Raw genomic sequence first — 27,604 nt, 5'->3', positions numbered from 1 at the left:
CCAGAGCACCTTTAGCTCTTTCATGGAGAAACTTGCCCAAAGCCTTCCTTCTACTATCCCAGCTACTTTTGTTACTATCCCACTTATAATCTTATCTTTTCGCCTTCAGTGAGTGATTGTTTATTTAATTCTTTAGTTATTGTGAACTGTATGTATTTTGATAGGGGTTATTTTTTGGTTTGGCTTTTGTTATATAAATGACAATAAAATTTCTAATAACTCCAAACTATGTCATAATCAAATGCAAACTAATACTATAGAATGGAAAGAAAAAACAGAAAAAACATACATTTCTCTTTTTTTTCTTTTGTTTGTTTTTTTTACAAGCGAAAAATAGTGTGACGTCTGCACAATGTTTGGACCCCTCTAGGGGTCTTCCTCAGGTGCTTGGCTCGCTCCTGAAAACAAAAAGGCTGGCTGGGTCAATCACAGAGTTTTGCTATTAACAATAGCTTTTTTGACCAAAGTCTATTTCTTTGGCTCCTGACTAAGGAGAACTTTCTTGTTCAATTCTCAGTAAGCAAGACATGCATGAAAGAAGATTATGTATGAATAGATGAGAAATTTCAAGTGACAAAAGACTCAGTGATACATCAGACAAACCAGGAAACAGTTGTTTTTTTTTAAACGAGTTTTTCTAAATAAAGCATCCTTGGGTGCAACCTGATAAAACCACAAGCTGTGCTTAAAATGATTACATAAAAGATAAGATATAAATCAGTAAATGGAGAAACAGAGTTTAAATGTTCATTTTATTTCTTAAAAACTATTTATTTAGTTATCTGTTCATTACAATTGATCCACTTTTTTCTTGGAATTCTCATTTTTATTTATACACAGAAAACAGTTGCAGGTGGATGATTCAAAAATGAGGAAGTAAAGCTGTCAACAACAAAAGTAGGCTCATGTGTAACAAGAAAAAAAAACACCTCTAAGCTGGCTCACCAGACAATACAAATAACAAAGGACAGCATAGTTTAGTAAGGTCGTCTATTTTTGAATTCCTGATAGTCCCTGGGAATAGAGGCAAAGGCATGTATTACCGTACCTGCTAGTCTTACTGGTTCATCAACATGAACTTTCAGTTTGGGAAGTGTGATCTAAATAGGAGTGTTTACTGGAAGCTTTAGGGCACCATCGCAGTCATGCTGGCTTTGAGATAGTTTAACTTAGGAATGTGCCATAGCTGCATGTGTGCAGGTTTTATTCTATGGATGCCTGACCTGACACGTCAAGGGTTTGAAGTGCTGTGAGGCCACAGTGCTACCCATATCAACACTGTCCCTCTTTATACACCACAGTCTGGAGTATATTACCACATTATGCAATAATGGGAAACACAAAACAAAACCTAACGGTGTGTTCACACCGAACGCGATGGACACGAACAAAACGCTCCAAACGGCCCTAATGTGACGCGTGCACATTCGCACCTCTACGCGTGTCCAAGAAAAATCCATCGCGCGTCAAAATATCGTGAACCGGAAATGTGGGAGGAATGTGGGAGGAAGTTGTGCCAGACGGTATCTTTGCAAGATGGCAGCTGTCGAGCTAGCGCTTGAAGAGAGAGTCTCCCTTCTCTATTTACTGTGGAGAGCAGAGCAGCGGCGTAAAAGACGTCCTCGCCGTACCTGGGTCCATCAGGTCCTCCAGAGGCGTGAGCAGTTTGGTGAGTTTCACCATTTGCTCCAGGAGCTGCGCCTGGATGACGGCCGATTCCAGCGCTATCACCGTCTCTCACTCGGCCATTTTGAGGACCTGCTTTCCCGCATCAGTCCCAGAATCGCCCGCCTAGACACCAATTACAGGCGCTCAATCCCACCTGCAGAGCGCCTGTCCGTCTGCCTGAGGTTAGTAAACGTATTTAATACGGTAGTCCTTTATTGATACCTGTGCTAATATATGCTAAATCATCCATTTATACACTGCTAACCAGTGTTGGACAAGTTACTTGAAAAAAGTAATCAATAACTAATTACTGACTACTTCCCCAAAAAAGTAATCCTGTTACTTTACTGATTACTTATTTTCAAAAGTAATTAATTACTTAGTTACTTAGTTACTTTTTAAAAACATGATTTACAACCTGAAGAGGTGATAAAGCGATAGATCTTTCAGCCCAATTCTACTTTTTCTACATAATCCATCATACAAAATGTAATCAAATGGAAAAGTCTCTTTTTAAAACTTGTTTTATTAGTTTTAATTTTTTAACTTTATGCATCAAGCAAAAATTTAATTATCTGCAACATTCTCTGACTGGAAGAAATTTGTTTAACATTTAAACCTATTTTCTACACATTCCAGCACATAAAATAAAATATTTTTTGTGTTTACACTCAGTCTTTCAAATAGATGCAAGTAAAACACAGCAGAAAATAAATAAAGTCAAAGACTCAGCGGTCCTGTTGCTCTATTTTCACCTTTAAAGCAGGACTGCGGTAGGCGGAGGGTTACCCTGGTGCAGGTGTGCCGCGGTCAGTTGAAGAATCCGTGAGTTTCTCAGTGAGTTTCCCATTACGTCGTAGCTACTCGGTGCTTGTTTAGGGGTTTTTTTCCCTGTAAAAAGAAGTTTTCTTCCCACGCACGATGGACACTAATGTTTTTGTCACTTTTTATGGAATCAAACTCAAAGTAAGGTCAGTACTTCCACGCTTTAAACGCTGCACGCTCATACTCTCTCTGCACTCGATATATGATTCATTGTTGATCTGCACACAACTGTTGTCACCAACGGCGCACTCGCTTACGTCACTGTCATGAGACATTCTCGCAAAAAAAATCACAGTTTTAATAACGCAGTAACGCAGCGTTCCTACGGGAAAGTAACGGTAATAACGCGTTACGCATTACTGCCCATCTCTGCTGCTAACTTGGATGTGCTATGCTATCAATGAATGCTGTCGGTGTTTACTGATAGCAAGCTGTGGTACGGAGACGACTGTTTATAATATTTCTAGTGATACTCAGGTCTCATCAAGTCCCGATTTAATTCGATTTATGCTGTTATCAGTGTTTGAATGATAGCATGGCTGTGGTGTCACATCAATGTATGCTCTCGCTGTTTGGTTGGTTTTAATTGGTTTTAATTTTGCACTCCAGTATGAACACAAATCCCCCAACCCGAGGATCAGCACAACATAACCTAACAGACCTACACCTTAGTTCACAGATTCACTTTGTCTAAGGTGTATTTCTGGGATTTCACACAACAAACTACATAATTGTCATGGTGCTGGGTCGTGTGACCCAGTGTTTGAGTTTTTTATATATCTTTGGTATCCATTTGTGCCCTAGTTTAATCCATCCATCTTCAACCGCTTTGTCCGGGGCCGGGTCGCGGGGGCAGCAGCCTAAGCAAAGAGGCCCAGACCTCCCTCTCCCCAGCCACCTCCTCCAGCTTATCCGGGGGAATACCAAGGCGTTCCCAGGCCAGCCGAGAGATATAATCTCTCCAGCGTGTCCTGGGTCTGCCCCGGGGCCTCCTCCCGGTGGGACATGCCTGGAACACCTCGCCCAGGAGGCGCCCAGGGGGCATCCTTGTCAGATGCCCGAACCACCTCAGCTGGCTCCTTTCGATGTGGAGCAGCAGATGCTCTACTCTGAGCCCCTCCCGGATGGCCGAACTTCTCACCCTATCTCTAAGGGAGAGGCAAGCCACCCTTTGGAGGAAGCTCATTTCTGCCGCTTGTATCCGCGATCTCGTTCTTTCGGTCACTACCCACAGCTCGTGGCCATAGGTGAGGGTAGGGACGTAGATCGACCGGTAAATTGAGAGCTTTGCTTTTACACTCAGCTCCCTCTTCACCACGACGGACCGGTGCAGCGTCTGCATTACTGCAGCTGCAGCCCCAATCCGTCTGTCGATCTCCGGCTCCCTTCTCCCATCACTCGCGAACAAGACCCCGAGATACTTGAACTCCTCCACTTGGGGCAGGAACTCATCCCCGACCCGGAGTGGGCACTCCACCCTTTTCCGGCTGAGAACCATGGCCTCAGATTTGGAGGTGCTGATCCTCATTCCCGCTGCTTCACACTCGGCTGCGAACCGTTCCAGTGCGAGCTGGAGGCCCTCACCCGATGAAGCCAACAGAACCACATCATCTGCAAAAATCAGAGATGAGATTCTGAGGCCACCAAAGCGAAAGCCCTCCGCCACTTGGCTGCGCCTAGAAATCCTGTCCATAAAAATTATGAACAGAACCGGAGATAAAGGGCAGCCCTGGCAGAGCCCATCACCCACCGGGAACGAGTCCGACTTATTGCCGGCAATGCGAACCAAGCTCTTGCAACGGTTGTATAGGGATCGAATGGCCCGTAGCAATGGGCCAGACACCCCATATTCCCGCAACACCTCCCACAGAACACCCCGAGGGACATGGTCGAATGCCTTCTCCAAGTCCACAAAACACATGTAGACTGGTTGGGCAAACTCCCATGCACCCTCAAGTATCCTGGAGAGGATAAAGAGCTGGTCCAGTGTTCCGCAACCAGGACGAAAACCGCATTGTTCCTCCTGTATCCGAGGTTCGACTAACGGACGAACTCTCCTTTCCAGCACCCTGGCATAGACTTTCCCAGGGAGGCTGAGGAGTGTGATCCCCCTGTAGTTGGAACACACCCTCCGGTCCCCTTTCTTAAAGATGGGGACCACCACCCCGGTCTGCCAGTCCACAGGTACTGCCCCTGATCTCCACGCAACATTGCAGAGGCGTGTCAACCAGGACAGCCCTACAACGTCCAGAGCCTTCAGGAACTCGGGGCGGACCTCATCAACACCAGGGGCTCTGCCACCAAGGAGTTGTTTAACTGCCTCAGTGACCTCGCCTCCGGAAATTGGCGGGTCATTCCCCTCATCCCCAGACTCTGCTTCCTCCTCGGAAGACGTGTCAGTGGGATTAAGGAGGTCCTCGAAGTATTCCTTCCACCGCCTGACAATTTTCTCAGTCGACGTCAGCAGCGCTCCGCCAGCACTATACACAGTGCAGGTAGAGCACCGCTTTCCCCTCATGAGACGTCTGACGGTTTGCCAGAATCTCTTCGAGGCAGTCCGAAAGTCTTTTTCCATGGCCTCTCCGAACTCCTCCCACACCCGAGTTTTTGCTTCAGCCACTGCCCGAGCCGCATTCCGCTTGGCCTGTCGATACCTGTCGGCTGCCTCCGGAGTCCCACAGGCTAACCAAGCCCGATAGGACTCCTTCTTCAGCCTGGTGGCTCCCTTCACCTCTGGTGTCCACCATTTGGTTCGGGGATTACCACCACGGCAGGCACCAACCACCTTGCGGCCGCAGCTCAATGCAGCAGCTTCGGCAATGGAGACGCTGAACATGGTCCATTCGGACTCAATGTCCCCAGTCTCCCTCGGAATGCTGTTGAAGCTCTGCTGGAGGTGTGCGTTGAAGATGTCGCGGACTGGGGCCTCTGCTAGACGTTCCCAGCACACCCTCACTACGCGTTTAGGTGCACCAGGTCTGTCCAGCGTCTTCCCCCGCCACCTGATCCAACTCACCACCAGGTGGTGATCAGTTGACAGCTCAGCCCCTCTCTTTACCCGAGTGTCCAGAACATATGGTCGCAGATCTGCTGATACGATTACAAAATCGATCATCGACCTACGGCCTAGAGCGTCCTGGTGCCACGTGCACTTATGGACACTCTTATGTTCGAACAGGGTGTTCGTTATGGCCAAACTGTGATTAGCACAGAAGTCCAATAACAGAGCACCGCTCGGGTTCAGATCAGGGAGGCCGTTCCTCCCAATCACGCCCCTCCAGGTCTCGCTGTCGTTACCCACGTGAGCATTGAAGTCTCCCAGCAGGACAACAGAGTCTCCAGGTGGAGCACCCTCCAGCACCCCCCCCCCCCCCCCCCCCCAGGGACTCTAAGAAGGCTGGGTACTCTGAACTGCCACTCGGCGCATAAGCGCAGATGACAGTCAGGACCCGTTCCCCGACCCTAAGGCGCAGGGAACAAACCCTCTCGTCCACCGGGAAAAACCCCAACGTACCGGCAGCAAGCCGAGGGGATATTAGGATACCCACCCCAGCCCGCCGCCTCTCACCAGGGGCAACTCCAGACTGAGACAGAGTCCAGCCCCTCTCCAGGAGACTGGTTCCAGAGCCCAAGCCATGTGCAGAGGTGAGCGCGACTATATCTAGCCGGTACCTCTCAACCTCACGCACTAACTCAGGCTCCTTCCCCACCAGAGAGGTGACATTCCATGTCCCTATTGCTAGTCTTGGCAGCCGGGGGTCAGTCCTCCAGGGCCTCCGCTCCTGGCCGCCACCCGGCACACAATGCACCCGACCCCTATGGCGCCTCCTGCGGGTGGTGGGCCTGCGGGAGGATGGGCCCATGTCTCCTCTTCGGGCTGTGCCCGGCCGGGCCCCATGGACTAAGGCCCGGCCACCAGACGCTCGCCCTCGGGCACCCTCCCCGGGCCTGGCTCCAGGGCGGGGCCCCGGTAACCCTATCCCGGGCAGGGTAAACTGTTCCCTCAGTGTCCTTTTCATAAGGGTTTAATTCATCTAGTTAATTTCTAGATTGCTGTTTAGTCCTTTGCTTCTTAGTTGTTTATGTCATCTCCCCCTGTACTCAGTCTCCCTGGTTCGTGCGTCTACCTGTCATGAATCATGTCTGCGTGGTTATGGTTAGTTCAGGTCTCCATGTTTCCTGTTTTACTTTGAAAGTCTGTATTCAATGCCAGTGTATTTAGTTTCACTTCTCCTGTCCTGTCTTTAGGTTCATGTGTGTCAGCTGTGCTCCCATGTGTGGCCACTTCCCCTGATCATCCCTCATGTGTATTTAGTCTCTGGCTGTATCCCAATTCAGGGTCTGCAGCCTTAAAGGCCGCATTTTAAGGCCGATTACATCACAGCGACGCGACAAAGGCTGTCCCAATTCAAAGGCTGCTCGAAATGCGGCCCTCAAATGCGTCCTTCATTTCCCTGAATTTTAAGGATGTGGCAGTGTAGACTTCGTGGCCCAACATATCCCAGAATGCATAGCGCGGCAGTGGGTGTGGATAATTTTGCCGAAAAAAACTGCGGCTGAGGGGCGCCCGAAGAGTAAACTTTAAGTAAGTACTGAATATTATGTCACTTATGTGCAAATGTTCAATAACGAAGAACATTAAAACATTACTGTTGGCCACATGTCGGGAAAGTTATGTGACATTAGCGACGTTTGTACTAACTTGGTTTTAAAGCCTTTACTTTAAAATATATGCCGTTCAATAGCTGAGCTTCATCTTACAGAGAATGATCAAAGCTCATGTAGAAACAAACAAACAAATGAACAAAAGATTTTCTCCTTCATTTCTGTCAAACAAAGCTTTATGAAACGTTTTTAGCTGTTAGTATCATGGTTGCTAGGCAACCTGGGCAGCGCAATGGAGGCTAGACCGTTTCACAAGCCTCGCACTTCCGGCCTTAGCGGTCTTTAAGTACGCGGCCCTTGAGGATCGTTAAGACTGTGTACTTTAGGGCTGCAGACCCTGAATTGGGATACAGCCAATGTGTTTCATGCAGTCTGTGTCGCGTCGTCTGTGTTCCCACCCTCCATGTTTTCATGCCCAGTCTTTTGTATTCTTAGCCATAGCTTTCCGTGTCTTCATAACTTATCATAGTATTAGTTCCCCAGTTTTGTTATAGTTTAGTTCTCATCACTGTAATTCTGCCTTGTTTGAACCCTGTGTCTTCAGCCGAAATAAAGGCTCGCTTTTCGTTCAAAACTCAGTTTCATGTCTTCGCCAGTGTCTGCACCTGAGTCCTCCACACACTCTCCATACGGTCAGCCACTGCGACCGTGACAATAATGGGCTTGGAATTACATCATTATGAATGAAATGTGCTCTATTTGGAAGCAGCCTCCCCTTTCGACGGGTTGTGTGTGATACTTTAAATCATCAAACTGTAAATTATAGAATTTAAATTGTTATTGATCCCTGGGGCAATCGTGGCTCAAGAGTTGGCAGCTCGTCTTGTAATCGGAAGGTTGCCGGTTCGAGCCCCGGCTCGGACAGTCTCGGTCATTGTGTTCTTGGGCAAGACACTTCACCCGTTGCCTTCTGGTGGTGGTCAGAGGGCCCGGTGGCGCCAGTGTCCGGCAGCCTCGCCTCTGTCAGTGCCCCAGGGTGGCTGTGGCTACAATGTAGCTGCCATCACCAGTGTGTGAATGGGTGGATGACTGGATATGTAAAGCACTTTGGGTCCTTAGGGACTAGTAAAGCGCTATATAAATACAGGCCATTTACCTTTACCCCGAGTCCTAAAGTGTATATTTATTCTCTTAATCTTCTTATATTTATTGTTTGTTTACTTGCACTGCTGTAACTGGAGCCTCGTCGTCTCGTCTCTCTATATACTGGACTGTATATAGCGGAGATGACAATAAAGTTTACTTTAACTTTGCAGGCGCACCGAGGGCTCCTGCGCTCACTTTTCGCGTATAGAATTTAAAAAAAAAACATCGGTGCAAATTATAAGTCTGTATCATAATGTCTGGTGTTTTCGTGTTTGTTGTTTTGTTTTTATTTTGTGAGTTGGTTATTAGATGCTGCTCCAGTCAGCCAGAGAATCCCCCGCCGCACATATCAAACAAATATGTAAGACTGCTTTCTTCCATTTGTGCAACATCTCTAAAGTTAGAAATATCCTGTCTCAGAGTGACGCTGAAAAACTAGTTCATGCATTTATTACTTACAGGCTGGACGACTGTAATTCATTATTATCAGGATGTCCTAAAAATTCGCTGAACCTCCCGTGTCGCCCGTATCAAAAACCGCTACTGAGTGGGGCCTACGCTATCTTCGGCTGCACCAGCTACAGGGGCCTGGCTAGCTATGGATGAATGAAGGGTGCGAAGCAGAGTCTCCAATTAAGTAATCCTGGCCTCCAGAGCTGCAAATATGCTACATTTGTTACAGATATCATTACTGCTAAAGGAGGCCGAGGAGTAACTAAACATCTGACACAGTGAGCAAGAAAGTGCAGGAGGGACAGGTGAAGTAGCCATGGTGCTAACGAGTCGGCTATGAGCTAAGCTAAGCTAGCGAAACAGTACAGACACAGTGAGTGAATACTTTGGCTATAAATTAGGTCGTGACTACACAGAGATTGTGCTTTGGATGAAGCACGAGAAGATTATACTATGAAAAAATAATGTATTTAAAAGTTTTAATTAAATTGCTAAGCAAATAAGCTACTCAGAAACACCACTGTGTTTGAGCAGGAACAGGAAGTGATACTCTACCACAGAGCGAGCGAACACCAAGTGGCGTCCCACAATACTATGATGTCATAGTGCGCTCACACAAAGGCGTTGGTGCTTCAGTTGCGTGGTTTGCCACTATTGGCGGAAATAAGACTTTTCTTGCTGCAACAGAAAGATGGAGGCATAATTACATGACACAAATCAGTGACACAGATTTAAAACACAATTCATGAAATATGTCAAAAGTTCAAACTGTCGCCATAACGTGTATACATTGCTGTGACTTATAAAGTGTCTGCTTATTTTTGTTTTTTCTTCCAATAGCGTCAAAAACATTAGCTAATGTAGCTTAAATCATTATTGGTTTGTTAAAGATTTGTATTTCTAATCTGATCGAATTGGACTTTTGTGTATGGTTTTGATTTTCAAATCTTTAGCATTTATTTTTCTCCATCTTTGAGTTTAAGAGTGATCTTTGTAACTCCACTTTCTAAGAAAAAGAATAAGAAAGATGGGAAAGGTATTTGACACTTGTTTTTTTTTTTGTTTTGTTTTTTTTTTGGTTTTTTTTGCCTGTCCCATTTGGTTCTTTAGCCATCAGAATTGTTGTCTGAAGACCAACAAGGATACCCAATGGATTTACTTTGCCAAATGGATCATCGTGGCATTGCCGTATTGGTCCATTTGGTCGATCTTTGTTTTTATTATTTATTATATTTTATTTTCAGATGTTACAGACGGGACAGACATGAGTGAGGGATAGGAAAGGGAGAAAGAAAGAGGAAGGAAAGGAAAAACAGAAGGGGAGAGGGACAGTGAGAAAGGGGGGGAGAAAAAAAGTAAAAATCTCCTGGATCACCTGTTGAGAGAAGAATAGAAAACAAGCAAAAAAAACAAAGCAACATACTAAACACAACACCATCGCATTAATCTAGCTAAGTGTAAACAGCAGTAAATACTACATATTCAATGTTGTTGTGCAGCACGCAGGACAGATGTGCTTCGAAGTAGCAGCCAAGAAAGGTGTAATTTGGGTCTACGAGCAGTGAACACCCATGTGCATACCTGTGTGGATCAGCGCGCTTGTATTCCAAAGGTTTCTCCATGTAACGATCTGCTAGGGAGTGTGGGGGGGCCACAGCCCCGTCCTCCGGGGTGTGAAGCGGGTATGGAGGAGATCAAAACTCCAGACATCCAGAGGCCCCCAGAACACAAGAGACCAAGGAAGACCAACAGAGGGGCAGCCGCGCCACTGTTCCAGTAAGAGCTGAGGAGAGTCCCAGATGAGGGTTCACTCAGCAGCCGCGGAGCAGAAGCCAGGGGGGGTTGCAGTGACGCGCCCATGAGCTCCGCCGGCCCCCAGCTGTGCCTGAGTGACCGAGCCCCAGGCCGAGAGGCCGGGGGCACCCCACCTCCGAAGGGGCCCAAGCGACCCCCAGGCTCCAGGCCCCGATAAGCGGACGCCAAGGAGTGAGCCGGTGTGTACCTGGACGCCCACCCCCAGACACAAAGAACCACCAACGCACCGACACCTGAGGGAGTCCGCCACCGGCAGGGGAAGTGGTGGTGGGTGGAGATAGGCCTCCAAACCTTGGAGGACCTGAGGTGTCCCCAGAGAGGTGGCGTCTGATACCCAACCTGACATATAGACACAGACATACAGGCACACACAGACACAAACATCCATTCCCCCCCCATGCTCTCATATGCACTCACTCCACACTCAACCAACGTGGAGACAGACATAAAGAGACGCTGTACACACGATCACACTCCCCAAGCGTACTCTAAAAACTGGGTCTAGGTACCCTTGACCCTGGAGGGGGGAACTGCACCCAGACCCAGGTGGTGTTACCCTTTTCCCTGCGGTGGGGAGAGGCAGACCACCCCGACTCCGTAGCAGCAGGGAGGCCCCACACTCCAGACCGCAGTCGGACGGCCAACTCCTCCTCCTGGCCCCCCCGCTCCAGCAGGCCGCAGAGAACGGGGGTGGGAGAAGACTCCAAGCCTCACTCCACCCGCTCATTGTAGTGTTGATGCATGTGTGTTCTAAGGTGCATTTAAAACCCAGGAGGGCATGGAGCTACCTGCCAGAGAGCAGCAGGTAAGCGCATGGTCCCTCCTGCTAGCCCTCAATGTCTAAGTGTATTTAAAATTGAGAGGTGGGCAACGATGCCAGGGGTGGGGTGTACACCCTGATGGTACTTTGGACTCCGTGTATCGTGCCCACCCCCAAGATCCTATATGTATGTGTAATGAGAGTGTGAATAATGTGAATGTCTAAGTTGTGGGATAAAATTGAGGCAGAGGCAGCCAGAAGGGGACAGAGGGGGGGGGGTAGCCTCCTCTGCACCCTGGTGACATACCCCTACTCCAAGGCCCTGCATGTGTGGGTGGTTGTGGTGGAGCGGGAAGAGGGAGGCAGCTGGAGATGGGGAGGGAAGGAAGGGAGGGGCAGGTAACCCCTCCCTGGGGCCAGCTCCCCCGCTGACCCCAGTAGGCACTCCCATACTCCACGACCCGCCAGGGAAAGGGGGCCCAGGCCCATCCAGACCAGCAGCGCCCCCCGGCCCCACAGAGCTCGGGACAGTCCACCCAACCCCACCACAGAGAAAACTGCACCCACCCCACCATCCACTCATCTTCCAGACTACATAAGACAGTAAACGCCCAGGCTGAGATCTTCCTCCACCTCTCCTGTATCTCCCCCTCCTGCAGAGAGAGTTCCTGAAGAGAGGAAAGCTCCTGCAAGATGTGACCATCTCCCCCACCAGTTGAAGAGCCCCCCAGGTGGCTTGACGCACCGGCGGCACCCTGCTCCAGGGCTGGGCCCCCATGCACCCACCCGCCCACAACCCCGGCAACACACCAACCAGGACCCAAGCCCCCAAGGCCCGGCCCGGGCCCCAGCCCAGAGACGGAGCGCCCCCAGAACCTCACGCCCGGTCCCACCCAGGGCCAGCCAGGCTACCAGGTCAGTAACCCACGTCCATCAGCACAGACCCTCCCCTAGCCCCGCTGCACGCAGCCGCGAGGAAACAGTCACCTGAGAGCCCACAGAGCCCCCAACCGGACATGACCGCTACCCCGGGTTGAGCCCCCCAAGGAAGATGCCTCCGGGGAACCCCCCGACGCCCTAAGCCTGTCCCTACCCCCACACCAATCACAACAGTGAAGGCGGGACCAAACTATGACCCCCCACCCCCACTAGGTGATGGAGCTGATAAAAGGAGCCCAGAGCAATTGATCTGATGTGGTGGCAGAGGCTGTATCGAGACTAATGTAATCTAATAGATAATTTCTATATTGGTTAGAATTAAGATTATTTTTATTTTTCCAGTTCATGAGGACTGTTTTCTTGGCTATGCATAGGGCAGTGAAAACCATATGGGCTATATTGTTTTCTGAAGTGACATTATCTAAGCTGCCCAACAAACACACTAAGGGGGAAGTTGGAATGTTACATTTAAGACACTTTGATAAGTCTTCACATATCTCGCGCCAAAACTTCTGCACTGGTGGACAGAACCAAAGAGCGTGGATGTAATTGTCTGGTGTATTGCCTTGACAGTGTGAGCAGTTGTTGGAAGATGTAAAGCCCATCTTGAACATCCGATGACCTGTATAGTCACTCTATGTAGTATTTTGTATTGTATTAATTGCAGACTGGGTTTTTTAATTAATTTAAAGGTTTTTAAGCAAATCTGAGACCAGAAGTTTTGGTCTAAGCTGACTGATAAATCTGCTTCCCACTTTGCAATAGGAAGTGATATTGATTCATCTAATTCAGGTTTTTGACACTTGTAAAGTGATCCAGCTCTATATATTGGGATATCACAAGCTCGTGATTTGCTGCACAGTGTTGAATTGGGTAGCACTCTGGCCTCACAGCACATCGCATAGCACGTCCCTATCTCAAAGCCAGCATGACTGCGATGGTGCCCTAAAGCTTCCAGTAAACACTCCTATTTAGATCACACTTCCCAAACTGAAAGTTCATGTTGATGAACCAGTAAGACTAGCAGGTACGGTAATACATACCTTTGCCTCTATTCCCAGGGACTATCAGGAATTCAAAAATAGACCTCCTTACTAAACTATGCTGTCCTTTGTTATTTGTATTGTCTGGTGAGCCAGCTTAGAGGTGTTTTTTTTTCTTGTTACACATGAGCCTACTTTTGTTGTTGACAGCTTTACTTCCTCATTTTTGAATCATCCACCTGCAACTGTTTTCTGTGTATAAATAAAAATGAGAATTCCAAGAAAAAAGTGGATCAATTGTAATGAACAGATAACTAAATAAATAGTTTTTAAGAAATAAAATGAACATTTAAACTCTGTTTCTCCATTTACTGATTTATATCTTATCTTTTATGTAATCATTTTAAGCACAGCTTGTGGTTTTATCAGGTTGCACCCAAGGATGCTTTATATAGAAAAACTCATTTAAAAAAACAACAACTGTTTCCTGGTTTGTCTGATGTATCACTGAGTCTTTTGTCACTTGAAATTTCTCATCTATTCATACATAATCTTCTTTCATGCATGTCTTGCTTACTGAGAATTGAACAAGAAAGTTCTCCTTAGTCAAGAGCCAAAGAAATAGACTTTGGTCAAAAAAGCTATTGTTAATAGCAAAACTCTGTGATTGACCCAGCCAGCCTTTTTGTTTTCAGGAGCGAGCCAAGCACCTGAGGAAGACCCCTAGAGGGGTCCAAACATTGTGCAGACGTCACACTATTTTTCGCTTGTAAAAAAAACAAACAAAAGAAAAAAAAGAGAAATGTATGTTTTTTCTGTTTTTTCTTTCCATTCTATAGTATTAGTTTGCATTTGATTATGACATAGTTTGGAGTTATTAGAAATTTTATTGTCATTTATATAACAAAAGCCAAACCAAAAAATAACCCCTATCAAAATACATACAGTTCACAATAACTAAAGAATTAAATAAACAATCACTCACCGAAGGCCAAAGGATAAGATTATAAGTGGGATAGTGTCATGTTCGGAGGCAATAAGACGCAGGGTTCTCAAGCACGAACCACTTTTTATTGAATCGTAGCAGCAGTGTACATCGCTACTCGCCTGCTAACCCTCCCCGGGCAAGGAGGCGTCGAAAGCGGTGCGCTAGGACAAGGAAGCGGGGCAAGCGCGGAGGTGTCCGAGTCAGGCTTGAGGCTAAGCCAACTCGCCCAGCCATACCATCGATCCTCTTAGCCAACGTACGATCTCTGGACAATAAAATGGACAACATACGACTTCTGAGATCAGCGAATCGCAAAGTAAGTGACTGTTGTGTGCTAGTTTTCACCGAGACATGGCTTAATGACAACATTCCGGACTCGGCCATACAACTGGAGCAGCTAGCATGCTACAGAGCCGACAGGGCTCTCGTAGACGGAGGCAAGACCCGAGGTGGCGGGGTCTGTGTTTACATCCGTGACGAGTGGTGTCGTGATGCCACTGTAGTACGCAAACACTGCTCATCACTGGTGGAGTTCATGATCGTGAAGTGTCGCCCTTTCTATTTGCCCAGGGAGGTAAGTTCGATCTTGTTGGTCGCTACCTATATACCTCCATCTAGCAACAACAGCGATAGAAATGCGGCGCTGAACGAACTGTATCAGGCCATCAGTGAGCAACAAACAGCACACCCAGACGGTTTCATCATCCTCGCAGGAGACTTTAATCATGCTGATCTTAAAACTGCTCTCCCAAAGTTTCATCAGCATGTACATTTTCCAACAAGGGGAGACAACATATTGGACTTGGTCTACACACAGGAAAAAGGAGCATACAAAGCCATCCCCCTCCCCCACATCGGCACCTCTGATCACCTCACTGTTATGCTAATGCCAGCATACAGACAGAGAGTGAAGGTCATCAAACCTGTTATGAAAGAGGTAAGAGTGTGGCCACAGGAGGCCACCTCTGCTCTTCAAGACTGCTTTGGGTCAACTGATTGGGACATATTCAAGGAAGCAGCCACCTACAATAACATCATAGACATCGAGGAGTACACAGACACGGTGAGCTCATACATCACCAAATGCATTGATGATGTAACACAAGTGAAAAGTATCACAACTCGAGCCAACCGGAAGCCATGGCTAACAGGAGATGTCCACAGGCTGCTGAAGGCCAGAGACAAGGCCTTCAGAGCTGGGGATGAAATAGGCCTGAGAACAGCGAGAGCCAACCTGTCCCGTGGCATCAGGAAAGCGAAACAGGACTACACTCACAAGATAACCTCCCACTTCAATGATAGCAAGGATGCAAGAAGCCTGTGGCAAGGCATCCAGGCTATTACAGACTACAAGCCTGTAGCGCGTAGCTGTGAGAGCGACACCACTCTGCTCAACAACCTGAACAGCTTCTTTGCACGATTTGAATCACAGAACAACACACGCCCACAGAAAACACCACCACCTCCACACGACCAGCCTCTGTGCCTGTCTGCTGCCAGCGTGAAGAGGACACTCATCACCATCAACGCCCGGAAAGCAGCAGGTCCAGATAACATTCCTGGTAGTGTGCTGAAAGACTGCGCAGAGGAGCTGAAGAATGTCTTCACAGACATCTTTAACACCTCCCTGAGGCAAGCCACTGCCCCATCATGCTTCAAGACTGCCACCATCATACCTTTGCCAAAGAAACCATCCCCAGCCTGTTTCAATGACTACCGCCCTGTGGCACTGACACCCATTATTATGAAGTGCTTTGAACGACTAGTCATGTCACACATCAAATCCACCCTACCTCCCACCCTGGACCCATACCAGTTCCCATACAGAGCGAAACGATCCACAGAGGATGCAATCTGCTCTGCCCTCCACCCAGCCCTAACTCATCTGGACAAGAAAGACTCATATGTGAGAATGCTGTTCATAGACTTTAGCTCAGCATTCAACACCATAATACCACAACAACTCATCTGTAAACTGGACAGACTGGGCCTCAGCACCTCCCTCTGCAACTGGCTGCTGGATTTCCTCAGCCAGAGGCCTCAAGCGGTGCGTGTGGGCAACAAGGTCTCAAACAGCATCACCCTGAGCACGGGGGCTCCACAAGGCTGTGTGCTCAGTCCTCTGCTCTTCACCCTGTTGACACATGACTGCACACCAACCTATAGCTCCAACCACCTTGTGAAGTTTGCGGACGACACAACGCTGGTGGGGCTCATCACCAAGGGCGATGAGACCCACTACAGGAAAGAGGTTGAGCTCCTGACCACGTGGTGCAGAGACAACAACCTCCTGCTAAATGTCAGTAAGACCAAGGAGATTATTGTCAACTTCCAGAGAGGCCACACCTGTCACCCCCCATTGACCATCGACGGCGCTGCGGTGGAGAGGGTGAGCAGCACCAAGTTCCTGGGGGTGCACATCAGTGAGGACCTCTCTTGGACCACCAACACAGCATCACTGGCCAAGAAAGCACAACAGCGCCTCTACTTCCTGCGCAAACTCAAGCGGGCAAGTGCTCCACCACCCATCCTGACTACATTCTACAGAGGAACTATTGAAAGTATCCTCTCCAGCTGCATCACTGTGTGGGGCGGTAGCTGCACTGACTATAACAGGAAAGCTCTACAACGCATTGTGAGAACAGCTGAGAGGATAGTTGGTGTACCACTCCCCTCCCTGCAAGACATTTACACCACTCGCCTCACCCGCAAAGCCATCACAATTATCAACGATGCAACCCACCCCGCGCACTGTCTGTTCAGCCTCCTGCCCTCTGGAAAGAGATACAGAAGTCTCCGCTCCCACACTACCAGGCTCACCAACAGCTTCATCCACCAGGCTGTGAGACTGCTGAACTCTCTTCCCTCCCGGCTCCCAGCCAGCAGAATCACCAGATTGGCAGAAGTATAGGAAGACAGAATTGGACTCTACCCACCCCCCCCCCCACCCCCACCCACGCACACTCTCCAACAAGGAAACACTCTCTGAACCAAGAACTGAAAACATTCCTGACTTGCATTGCAATTGCACACACCTGCTGCTATATATATATTTTTTTTTAGTATTCTTTTAGCACTATTTATATTATTATATTACTATTTATTACCTTATTGTTAGGGCTGTTTTTGTTGTGCATCTGCACCTTATTGTTGTCAATGTCTACGCATGGGACAGTGTGAAACGTAATTTCAATTCCTTTGTATGGCAAGTACATTTGAAGAAATTGACAAATAAAAGTATTCTATTCTATTCTATTCTATTCTACATCAATTTCTGGAAAACACACATGCACACCGGTCTCCTAGCGACCTCTAGTGGCTGCCCTCATGGTAGCCTTACTAGGACAACATAAACAGATTTCACAACATCTCCCCCTTTAACAAGAGTACTTTAAACCTAAAACAGTGTTGTCAGAACGCAGGACATCACGGGGGTAGACTACCCTCAGTCCTGATAAGGGATTATTCTGCCCTTAGAACATCGAAAGGAGATAGTCCTCAGTCTCTGAATCTGAGAGGTACTTTAATCTCCCGCCCCCTGGAAGTCACTCTCACAGGTGTGGTAGGGTGGAGAGGAGACCCCGGAACAGGGATTGGCAATGTCTGCCTAACTAGTGGTTCTTGGGAAGCAGCCGCCCCTTTAGTTGGAGTAGTCGGTGTAGCTGGAACAGTGCTCTGCTGCTGCTCCTCAGGATCAGCGGTGCCTGGGACAGGCTGAAGGTGTCGTCTGTTGCGGCGAGTCACGTTCCTATTCGCCATCTCCACCAAGTAGGATCCCGGCTCCTTGGACTTACTGATGACCTTAGCCGGAGTCGTCCACCCCTTTTCCCCGTCAAGCTTCACTACAACATCCTGGCCTGGGAGAAGCTCAGGAAGTGGACGAGCTGAATGTCTGCGGTTGTAGAAGAATCTGTAAGAGTCCTTAGCTGCAGCATCTCGTGTCCCTTTTGACTGGACTGGGCAGCAATGTCTTTTCGAGTACTGGGACGGTGGTGCGGATTTGACGTCCTGTCATAAGTTGAGCTGGGCTTGTACCGGTTGCTGCAATTGGTGTAGAGCGGTAACTCATTAAGGCTAAGCAGGGGTCGGGCTGTTTGAGAATGTACTTGGCCGTTTGGACAGCTCTTTCAGCAGCTCCATTTGACTGGGGGTAATGAGGGCTCGACGTAGTGTGGGTGAAGCCATAACTCAGTTTGAAGTCTTGGAACTCCGATGATGTGAACTGCGTCCCATTATCACTGACCAGTTCTAACGGGATGCCCCATCTAACGAACATGTGTTTAAGCTTGTTAATGACCTGTCTCCTGGTTGTTGTAGTGAGGGAAGCAATCTCAATGTCTCTTGAAAAATAGTCAACAACGACAAGAAAGTTCTTACCCTCAAGCTCGCAAAGATCAGCTGCAATCTTTTGCCAGGGGCCATTGGGCAGAGGAGTAGTCACGAGAGGTTCCCGTGGCTGTGTAGGCTTGTGCTCTCTGCAAAAGTTGCATGACCTCACCTTATGTGTTATTTGAAGTCCAATGTTGGGCCACCACACTGTTGATCTTGCGCGCTCTCTACATTTAGTTAGTCCTTGGTGGCCTTCATGTAATTGGTTAAGGACACTGGGTCTGAGTGCTGTGGGAATTGCGATGCGATCGTGGTAGAGCACTAGACCATCTGATTCTGAAAGGTGGCTTCTGGCTGCATAAAAGCCTTGGAGTGGTGAGCTCTTTGCCATTCTCCGAGGCCACCCTTGTCTGATGAAGATGATTGCTTTTTGAAGCTCTGGGTCCCTCTGTGTAGCTCTACGAATTTCCTCCAACTTATGTGACTTGATAGGTTTGCTTGTCACTATGTTGCTCACATATGCCTTGACCTGGCTGTCTGTCTCGGACGGGTAGCATCCGTGCAGTGGATGTCTGGAGAGTGCGTCCGCCACCACTAACTGTTTACCGGGAACATGTTCAGCAGTGACATTGAATCACATCAGTCGCATCAGCAATCTCTGACATCTCAGTGGCGTTTTATCAAGGTCGTATGAGTTGATCAAAGGCACCAAGGGCTTATGGTCAGTTTGTAGACGTACATGACCCATGCCTTGGATGTAGCGGGTAAAACGTTCGCAGGCCCAGACAGATGCTAAACACTCTTTTTCGATCTGCGAATATCTTTTCGCTGCGTCTGTGAGCGTGCGAGAACAAAAGGCAACAGGCCGTAACTCCCCGTCATTGTCCTGTAACAGTGCAGCACCCAGGCCATAGCTGCTGGAGTCCGCACTGACAACTGTTGGTCGGCCTGCATCATAATAACAAAGTGCTGGTGCAGCCACGAGCATTGCTTTTGCTTTGTTGAATGCTTGCTCCTGAGGCTCGCCCCACACCCATACAGTCTCTTTTTTGAGTAGATTGGAGAGGGGGTGCAGCACTGTGGACAGGCCTGGCAGGAATTTTCCAACATAGTTTATTAATCCGAGTACCTGCCTGAGTTGTTCTACATTGGTGGGGCTGGGCATCCTTGCAATAGCCTCCACCTTGCCATCATCAGGTTTCACACCATCCGCACTGATGATGTGACCGAAGAACTGTAGTTCATTCTTTCCAAAGTGGCACTTGGACCTGTTGAGCTTAAGTCCTGATGCTTTGATTGTCTGTAATACTGCACCTAAGCGTTGGTCATGCTCCTCTTTGTTAGCCCCGAAAACCAATATGTCGTCCATCACGACGACAGTCCCCTCTAGGCCCTTGAGCAAGGTGCTCATGAGCCGCTGGAAGATCTCGGGTGCTGATGTTATGCCAAATGGCAGGCGTCTGAAGCAAAACCTGCCCATGGGAGTTATGAACGTGGTTAGTTTTTGGCAGCTGGGATCCAGTGGTATTTGCCAGAATCCACTGGAGGCATCCAAAGTGGAGAAAACTTTAGCCCCTGCTAACTTAGGAGTTATGTCATCCAATGTGGGCAAGATGTACCGTTCACGCTTTACTCCCTTATTCAGACGTTTTAAGTCCACACACACCCTGACCTCATCCTTGTTGCGCTTTGGAGCAGGCACCATTGGTGCACACCAGTCTGTTGGCTCGGTGACTTCCTCAATGATGCCAAGGTTGAGCATGCGCTTTATTTCCTTTTCCACTTTTGGGAGAAGAGGAAAAGGCACCCGGCGTGGGGTGGTTACACTGTACGGCACTGCATCTTCGGTCAGCTCGATTTTTACAGGTTCACAGTTCAGCAGGCCAATTTCTCCGAACACATCCTCTGTTAAGTCACTACTGATTTTGTTAACTCTAGTGACTAATCCCATGCGCTTTGCCACTGTCTTCCCCAGTAGGTTACTTGCATATTGCCCTTTTATAACTGTAATCCAGTACTGGTACTTTTGGCCTTTGTACTCTGTAGTAGCAAGGAATTTACCCATGCACTTGACTTTTCCACCAGGGCTGTACACAGTTGGCTTACACTGGATAAGTTTGGGTCTCAGCTGTAGCTTATTAAAGGTCGTTTCTGTCATAACAGTGGTGTCTGTGCCTGTATCAATTTTGAAATCAACTGGACTGCCATTTACCAATAGCTCAATGTCCCAGTCGGCATCTGAGCCCGACTCCTCAATGACTGTTGTTTTTGGCTCAGTTACTGCTCCCAGGAAAAGCTCCCCTATGAAGAATGAATCCTCATCTGAGTCCTCTACAGCCTCAGCCCTGACCTCTTTTAACATTTTGGTTTTGCATACAACTTCAAAGTGTCCCAACTTATTGCACTTTCTGCATCTTTTATTGCGGGCTGGGCAGTTTTCTCTTTTGTCATGCACCTTGTTGCATCTTTGGCATTTTGGTTTACTCTTACCATGTTGTTGCTCATGTACCTGATGAGGTTGGTAGTAACTCCTTCTCATGCTGTTATAATGCCTCTGTTTCACCTCATTCACCGTGCTTTCCACTCGGTCTGCACTTTGCTTTTTGACTTGCTCACTCTGGCGTGCTAGTTGAATGGCTCTATCCAGAGTTAAGTCCACCTCGAGCTGGAGTTTTTGTGAAACATCTTTGTCAATTAATCCAATGACGATACGATCCCGGATCTGCTCGTCTTTACTGCCGCCGAACTCGCAGTGCTGCGCGAGCTCGTACAGGCTCCGCACGAAAGCCTCGACCGTCTCCCCGGCCCTCTGGCTCCGTTTGTGAAAACAGGCGCGGTCGTGGATAACGTTTCTCTTTGGGACAAAGTGCTCATCGAACTTTTGTATAACCAGATCATACTCAAACTGCGGACTTGGCCTGGCCTCCGTAGCAGCAGGAAAAGCAAACGAGCCATATATTGGTTCGGCATCTCTCCCCATGGAGTAAAGAAGCGAGTTCACCTGCACTTCGCCGCTCTCCATCCCTAGCTTGGACGCCACTCGAAATCGGGAGAATCTCTGCCGCCATATCGGCCACTCTGCCGGCTGTGTAAAGTCGAACGGCTCCGGAGGTCCAAATTTAGCCATTTCTTCGTGTAACTCGGCGTGAAGTCCTCAATTCTGACACCATGTCATGTTCGGAGGCAATAAGACGCAGGGTTCTCAAGCACGAACCACATTTTATTGAATGGTAGCAGCAGTGTACATCGCTACATCAATTTCTGGAAAACACACATGCACACCGGTCTCCTAGCGACCTCTAGTGGCTGCCCTCATGGTAGCCTTACTAGGACAACATAAACAGATTTCACAACAGATAGTAACAAAAGTAGCTGGGATAGTAGAAGGAAGGCTTTGGGCAAGTTTCTCCATGAAAGAGCTAAAGGTGCTCTGGTTAGAACTCTGATATCTCCCATTAAAGAAATAGTTGCTCCAACAAGGTTCTTCAAGTTGGAGAAGAGTGTTCTGGAAGATAGCGTAAGCCCCGCTAGCTGTTTCCCAGCAGACCCCAAGCAGCTGTGAAAGAGGGCGGCTGGGTGACGGTGAGGAGGAAGCATAGTCCTAAACAGAAGCCCCAGGTACACCACCAACCCGTTCATGTGTCTAACTGTTTTTCCCCACTCGGCGACACACCTGCCGGGAGTCAAACTCTGGTAATTGGTGATTCTGTTCTCAGACATGTGAAGCTAGAGACACCGGCAACCATAGTCAAATGTCTTCCAGGGGCCAGAGAAGGCGACATTGAAGGAAATTTAAAACTGCTGGCTATGGGTAAATGTAAATTTAGTAAAATCATAATTAATGTCGGCAGTAATGACACCCGGTTACGCCAATCGGAGGTCACTAAAATCAATATTGAATTGGTGTGTAACTTTGCCAAAACAATGTGGGACTCTGTAGTTTTCTCTGGTCCCCTCCCCAATCAGACCAGGAGTGACATGTTTAGCCGCATGTTCTCCTTAAATTGCTGGCTGTCTGAGTGGTGTCCCAGAAACGATGTGGGCTTCATAGATAATTGGCAAACCTTCTGGAGGAAACCTGGTCTTGTTAGGAGAGACGGCATCCATCCCACTTTGGATGGAGCAGCTCTCATTTCTAGAAACATGGACAAATTTATTAAACCCCCCAAAATATGACTATCCAGAGTTGGGACCAGGAAGCAGAGTTGCAGTCTTACACGCCTCTCTGCAGCTTCTCTCCTCCTGCTACCCCCCCAAAACCCATCTCCATAGAGACTGTGTCAGCTTCCAAAAAGACAAAAAACAAACTAAAAACCAGCAACAAACAACTTAAACATAAACAATCACAAAGAAAGAACAATACAGTATCCACATCTGAACCGAAGAGTAAAACAGTGAAATGTGGATTATTAAACATTAGGTCTCTCTCCTCCAAGTCTCTGTTAGTACATGACTTAATAATTGATCAACAAATTGATTTACTCTGCCTTACAGAAACCTGGTTGCAGCAGGATGATTATGTTAGTTTAAATGAATCAACACCCCCGAGTCATTATAACTACCAGAAACCTCGAAGCACAGGCCGAGGGGGCGGTGTGGCAGCAATTTTTCACACCAGCCTATTAATTAATGAAAGACCAAGACAGACTTTTAATTCATTTGAAAGCCTGATGCTTAGCCTCGTCCACGCCAGCTGTAATTCAATTCAATTCAATTTTATTTATATAGCGCCAAATCACAATAAAAGTCGCCTCAAGGCGCTTTATATTGTACAGTAGATCGCACAATAATAGATACAGAGAAAAACCCAGCAATCATATGACCCCCTATGAGCAAGCACTTTGGCGACAGTGGGAAGGAAAAACTCCCTTTTAACAGGAAGAAAACTGGGGTGAGAGAAGGAAGACAGGATAAAGACATGCTGTGGAAGAGAGACAGAGATTAATAACAGATATGATTCAATGCAGAGAGGTCTGTTAATACATAGTGAGTGAGAAAGGTGACTGGAAAGGAAAAACTCAATGCATCATGGGAATCCCCCGGCAGCCTACGTCTATTGCAGCATAACTAAGGGAGGATTCAGGGTCACCTGGTCCAGCCCTAACTATATGCTTTAGCAAAAAGGAAAGTTTGAAGCCTGATCTTGAAAGTAGAGATAGTGTCTGTCTCCCGAATCCAAACTGGAAGCTGGTTCGACAGAAGAGGGGCCTGAAAACTGAAGGCTCTGCCTCCCATTCTACTTTTAAATACTCTAGGAACAACAAGTAGGCCTGCAGAGTGAGAGCGAAGTGCTCTAATAGGGTGATATGGTACTACAAGGTCATTAAGATAAGATGGGGCCTGATTATTTAAGACCTTGTATGTGAGGAGCAGGATTTTGAATTCTGGATTTAACAGGAAGCCAATGAAGGGAAGCCAAAACAGGAGAAATATGCTCTCTCTTTCTAGTCCCTGTCAGGACTCTTGCTGCAGCATTTTGGATCAGCTGAAGGCTTTTCAGTGAGTTTTTTGGACATCCTGATAATAATGAATTACAGTCGTCCAGCCTGGAAGTAATAAATGCATGAACTAGTTTTTCAGCGTCACTGTGAGACAGGATATTTCTAATTTTAGAGATGTTGCACAAATGGAAGAAAGCAGTCTTACATATTTGTTTAATATGTGCATTCAAGGACATGTCCTGGTCAAAAATGACTCCAAGGTTCCTCACAGCGTTACTGGAGGCCAAGGTAAAGCCATCCACAGTAAGAATCTGATTAGATACCATATTTCAAAGCTTTTCAGGGCCGAGCACAATAACCTCAGTTTGATCTGAATTAAGAAGCAGAAAGTTAGCGGCCATCCAGGTCTTTATGTCTTTAAGACATTCCTGCAGTTTAACTCATTGGTGTGTGTTATCTGGCTTCATGGACAGATAGAGCTGGGTGTCATCTGCATAGCAGTGTAAATGTATGCTATGTCTTCTAATGATGCTGCCTAAGGGAAGCATGTATAATGTAAACAGAATTGGTCCTAGCACTGAACCCTATGGAACTCCATAATTGACCTCAGTGTCTCCTGAAGTCCTTCTGAATATTTGAACATGACAGTTTCCATGTGAAGTATTCCTAGCTCCTTAGTTCTTTAGTATTTTCTAAGTTCCAGTTCTTAGGTTTTGTTTTGTGTTTCCCATTGTCATGGATCGCTGTGTGGCAGGCAGGATGAGGACCCAATCGCAAAACTCACAGACACAGGGGATGAACTCAAAAAGCAGCTTTATTGCTGACAAAGGAAGACAGGAAATACAAAACTAAACTGGGAAAAACTAACATAAAGCTCACCAAGGAACACAGGGGAATCACACACAGCATGAGGGAGAACGCGACACAGAACTGAGGGAGACGCAGACATAAATACACAGAGGGTTAACGAGGGAAGTGGGAGCACGCGGGGAACACAGGTGACACTGATAATCATAACAAGACACGGCAGGAGTGAACACAACACTAACGGGAGACGGGCAAAGTAAAACAGGAAGTACAGAGGTTCAGACAGGAGGAGAGAGAGCACGGGGAGAACACAGACCTAACGGGCTGGGGAAAACATAGAATGAAACACAAGGACGGGAGACGAGGGCTCACAGATACATAGAGGGGCACACAGGGAATAAAAGTCACAAGGGGAAAACACATAAGGAACAAAATACAAAAATACATGGAAACTAAGAATACTGGGCCAACATGGCCCAGGACCATGACATCACCCCCCCCCCCCCCCCAAAGGGCTGGCACCAGATAGCCCAAACACAGAAAAACAAAACCAAACAGAAAACGACCCAGGGCGGGCGGCGGGGGCCCAGGACGGAGGGCTCGGAACAGAAAACAAAAGAGCACAGCAAACACCGGAGCCCAAGAAAAACAACCCAAAAACACAGTGCAGTTCAGGGGGCCGGCCGTGCGCAAGGCAACGGCGGCGACGAAGGAGACGGAGCAGTTCAGGAGGCTGGCCGCGTGGAAGGCAGCGGCGGCGGCGAAGGAGACGGCGGAGCAGTTCAGGGGGCCGGCCGCGCGGAAGGCAGCGGCGGCGGCGAAGGAGACGGCGGAGCAGTTCAGGGGGCCGACCGCGCGGAAGGCAGCGGCGGCTCTCCAGTGTTAGGCGTGCTGGCCATGGCCCGGTGGGCACAGGACCAGACGAGGCAGGACCAGGCGATGACGGGGCCGCAGCAGGCGATGACGGGGCCGCAGCAGGCGATGACGAGGCTGCAGCAGGCGAAGCACAGGCTGGGGCCGCAGCAGGCGATGACGAGGCTGCAGCAGGCGATGACGAGGCTGCAGCAGGCGAAGCACAGGCTGGAGCTGCAGCAGGCGAAACAGAAGCCAAAGTCGAAGCTGGGCCAGACGAGGACGAAGACTCTGAGGCTGGGCCAGGCGAAGATGAGGCTGAAGCCGGAGCCAGACCAGGCGGAGCAGAAGCAGAGGCCGAAGCTGGACCAGGCGGAGCAGAAGCAGAGGCCAACGCCGGACCGGGCGTGGGTGCAGCTGATGCAGAGGCCGGACCGGGCGTGGGTGCAGCTGATGTAGAGGCCGGACCAGACCACGGCTGAACGGGCCCCCCGGACCCTCCAGCGGAGACGAGGAGGTGCTGGCCGGGCTGACCTGAGCCGCCAGCGGAGACGAGGAGCAGCTGGAGAGGTTCCCCTGAACCCCCAGCGGAGACGGGGAGCGGCTGGAGAGGTTCTCCTGAACCCCCAGCGGAGACGAGGAGGTGCTGGCCGGGCTGGGCAGAGCCGCCAGCTGAGATGAGGAGGTGCTGGCCGGGCTGGGCAGAGCCGCCAGCGGAGACGAGGAGCTGCTGGAGAGGTTCTCCTGAACCCCCAGCGGAGACGAGGAGCGGCTGGAGAGGTTCTCCTGAACCCCCAGCGGAGACGAGGAGGTGCTGGCCGGGCTGGGCAGAGCCGCCAGCGGAGATGAGGAGGTGCTGGCCGGGCTGGGCAGAGCCGCCAGCGGAGACGAGGAGCTGCTGGAGGGGTCCTCCTGAACCCCCAGCGGAGACAGATGCAGAGCCAGCAGGTGCAGGGACCTCCGGCTCAGCAGACGCTAACTCTAGCTGCACAGGGCACGCAGTCGGCTTGGGATGCAACGGCTGGGGCTGTGCAGGGCAAACAGTCTGTCCAAAGTCCATCAGTACCACGCAGTCCTCAGCTGGCGGAGAAAGCCCACAAAGGCTGCCAGCTGAGGTTGACAGTGTCTGAGCGGGTTGCTGAGCTATGAACTGAGCTGGTGACTGTGCTATCGATTGAAGTGCAAGTTGTAGTTGTGGTTGTAGTGATGGTGGGACAGCAGGTAGTTGAACTGGTGACTGAACAGGTGACTGACTCTTGGCTGCTCTTCTCCGAGGGACAGGAATGGGTGCAGGGCCTGGCCGAACACCAGTCATCCCCACCCGAGAAACAGATACGGGTGTAGGGACGAGCTGGGCTCTGGCTGCCTTTACCCTGGGGGCCGGTGTAGGTGCAGGAGCTGGCTGGACCTCTGTCGCTCCCACCCGAGGAACTGAGACGGGTGCAGGAGTCGGCAGGGTCACGGCTGACCTCACCCGGGGAACCGGAACAGGAGCAGGCAAAGGCTGGGTGTCCATCAACCCCACCCGAGGAGCAGGTACGGATGCTGGGATGAACGGCGCCTCTGCCAGGCTGGGGACAGAAGCAGGGACCAGCTGGACCTCAGCCACCCTCTACGTGAGACAAAGGGCTGGGATGGAAACCAGGAAACAGGTTTTTAAGATTAGTTCTTGTAAATGCAGCTTCCTTGTGTGCAACCTGAAAAAGGCTGTGCTTAAAACAATTTCATAAAAGATATAAATCAATAAATGGAGAAACAATGTTTAAGTGTTCATTTTATTTATTAAAAAACTTTTTCTTTCTCTGTATCACTTTTGTTGATGGACTAATTTTTATATAACGCTTTTCTACTCTCCTGGTGTACTCAAAGCGCTGTATACAACATGCCACATTCACCCACTCACACAAGCACTTCTAAACTCAAGTGTAAACAAATAATATTCACACACACATTTACACTCCGATGAACGCATCGTAGGGCAACTTGGGGTTAG

Source organism: Rhamphochromis sp. 'chilingali', assembly GCF_963969265.1.
Source record: "Rhamphochromis sp. 'chilingali' genome assembly, chromosome: 1".
Lineage (NCBI taxonomy): Eukaryota > Metazoa > Chordata > Actinopteri > Cichliformes > Cichlidae > Rhamphochromis > Rhamphochromis sp. 'chilingali'.
This window is presented reverse-complemented; position numbering follows the sequence as displayed.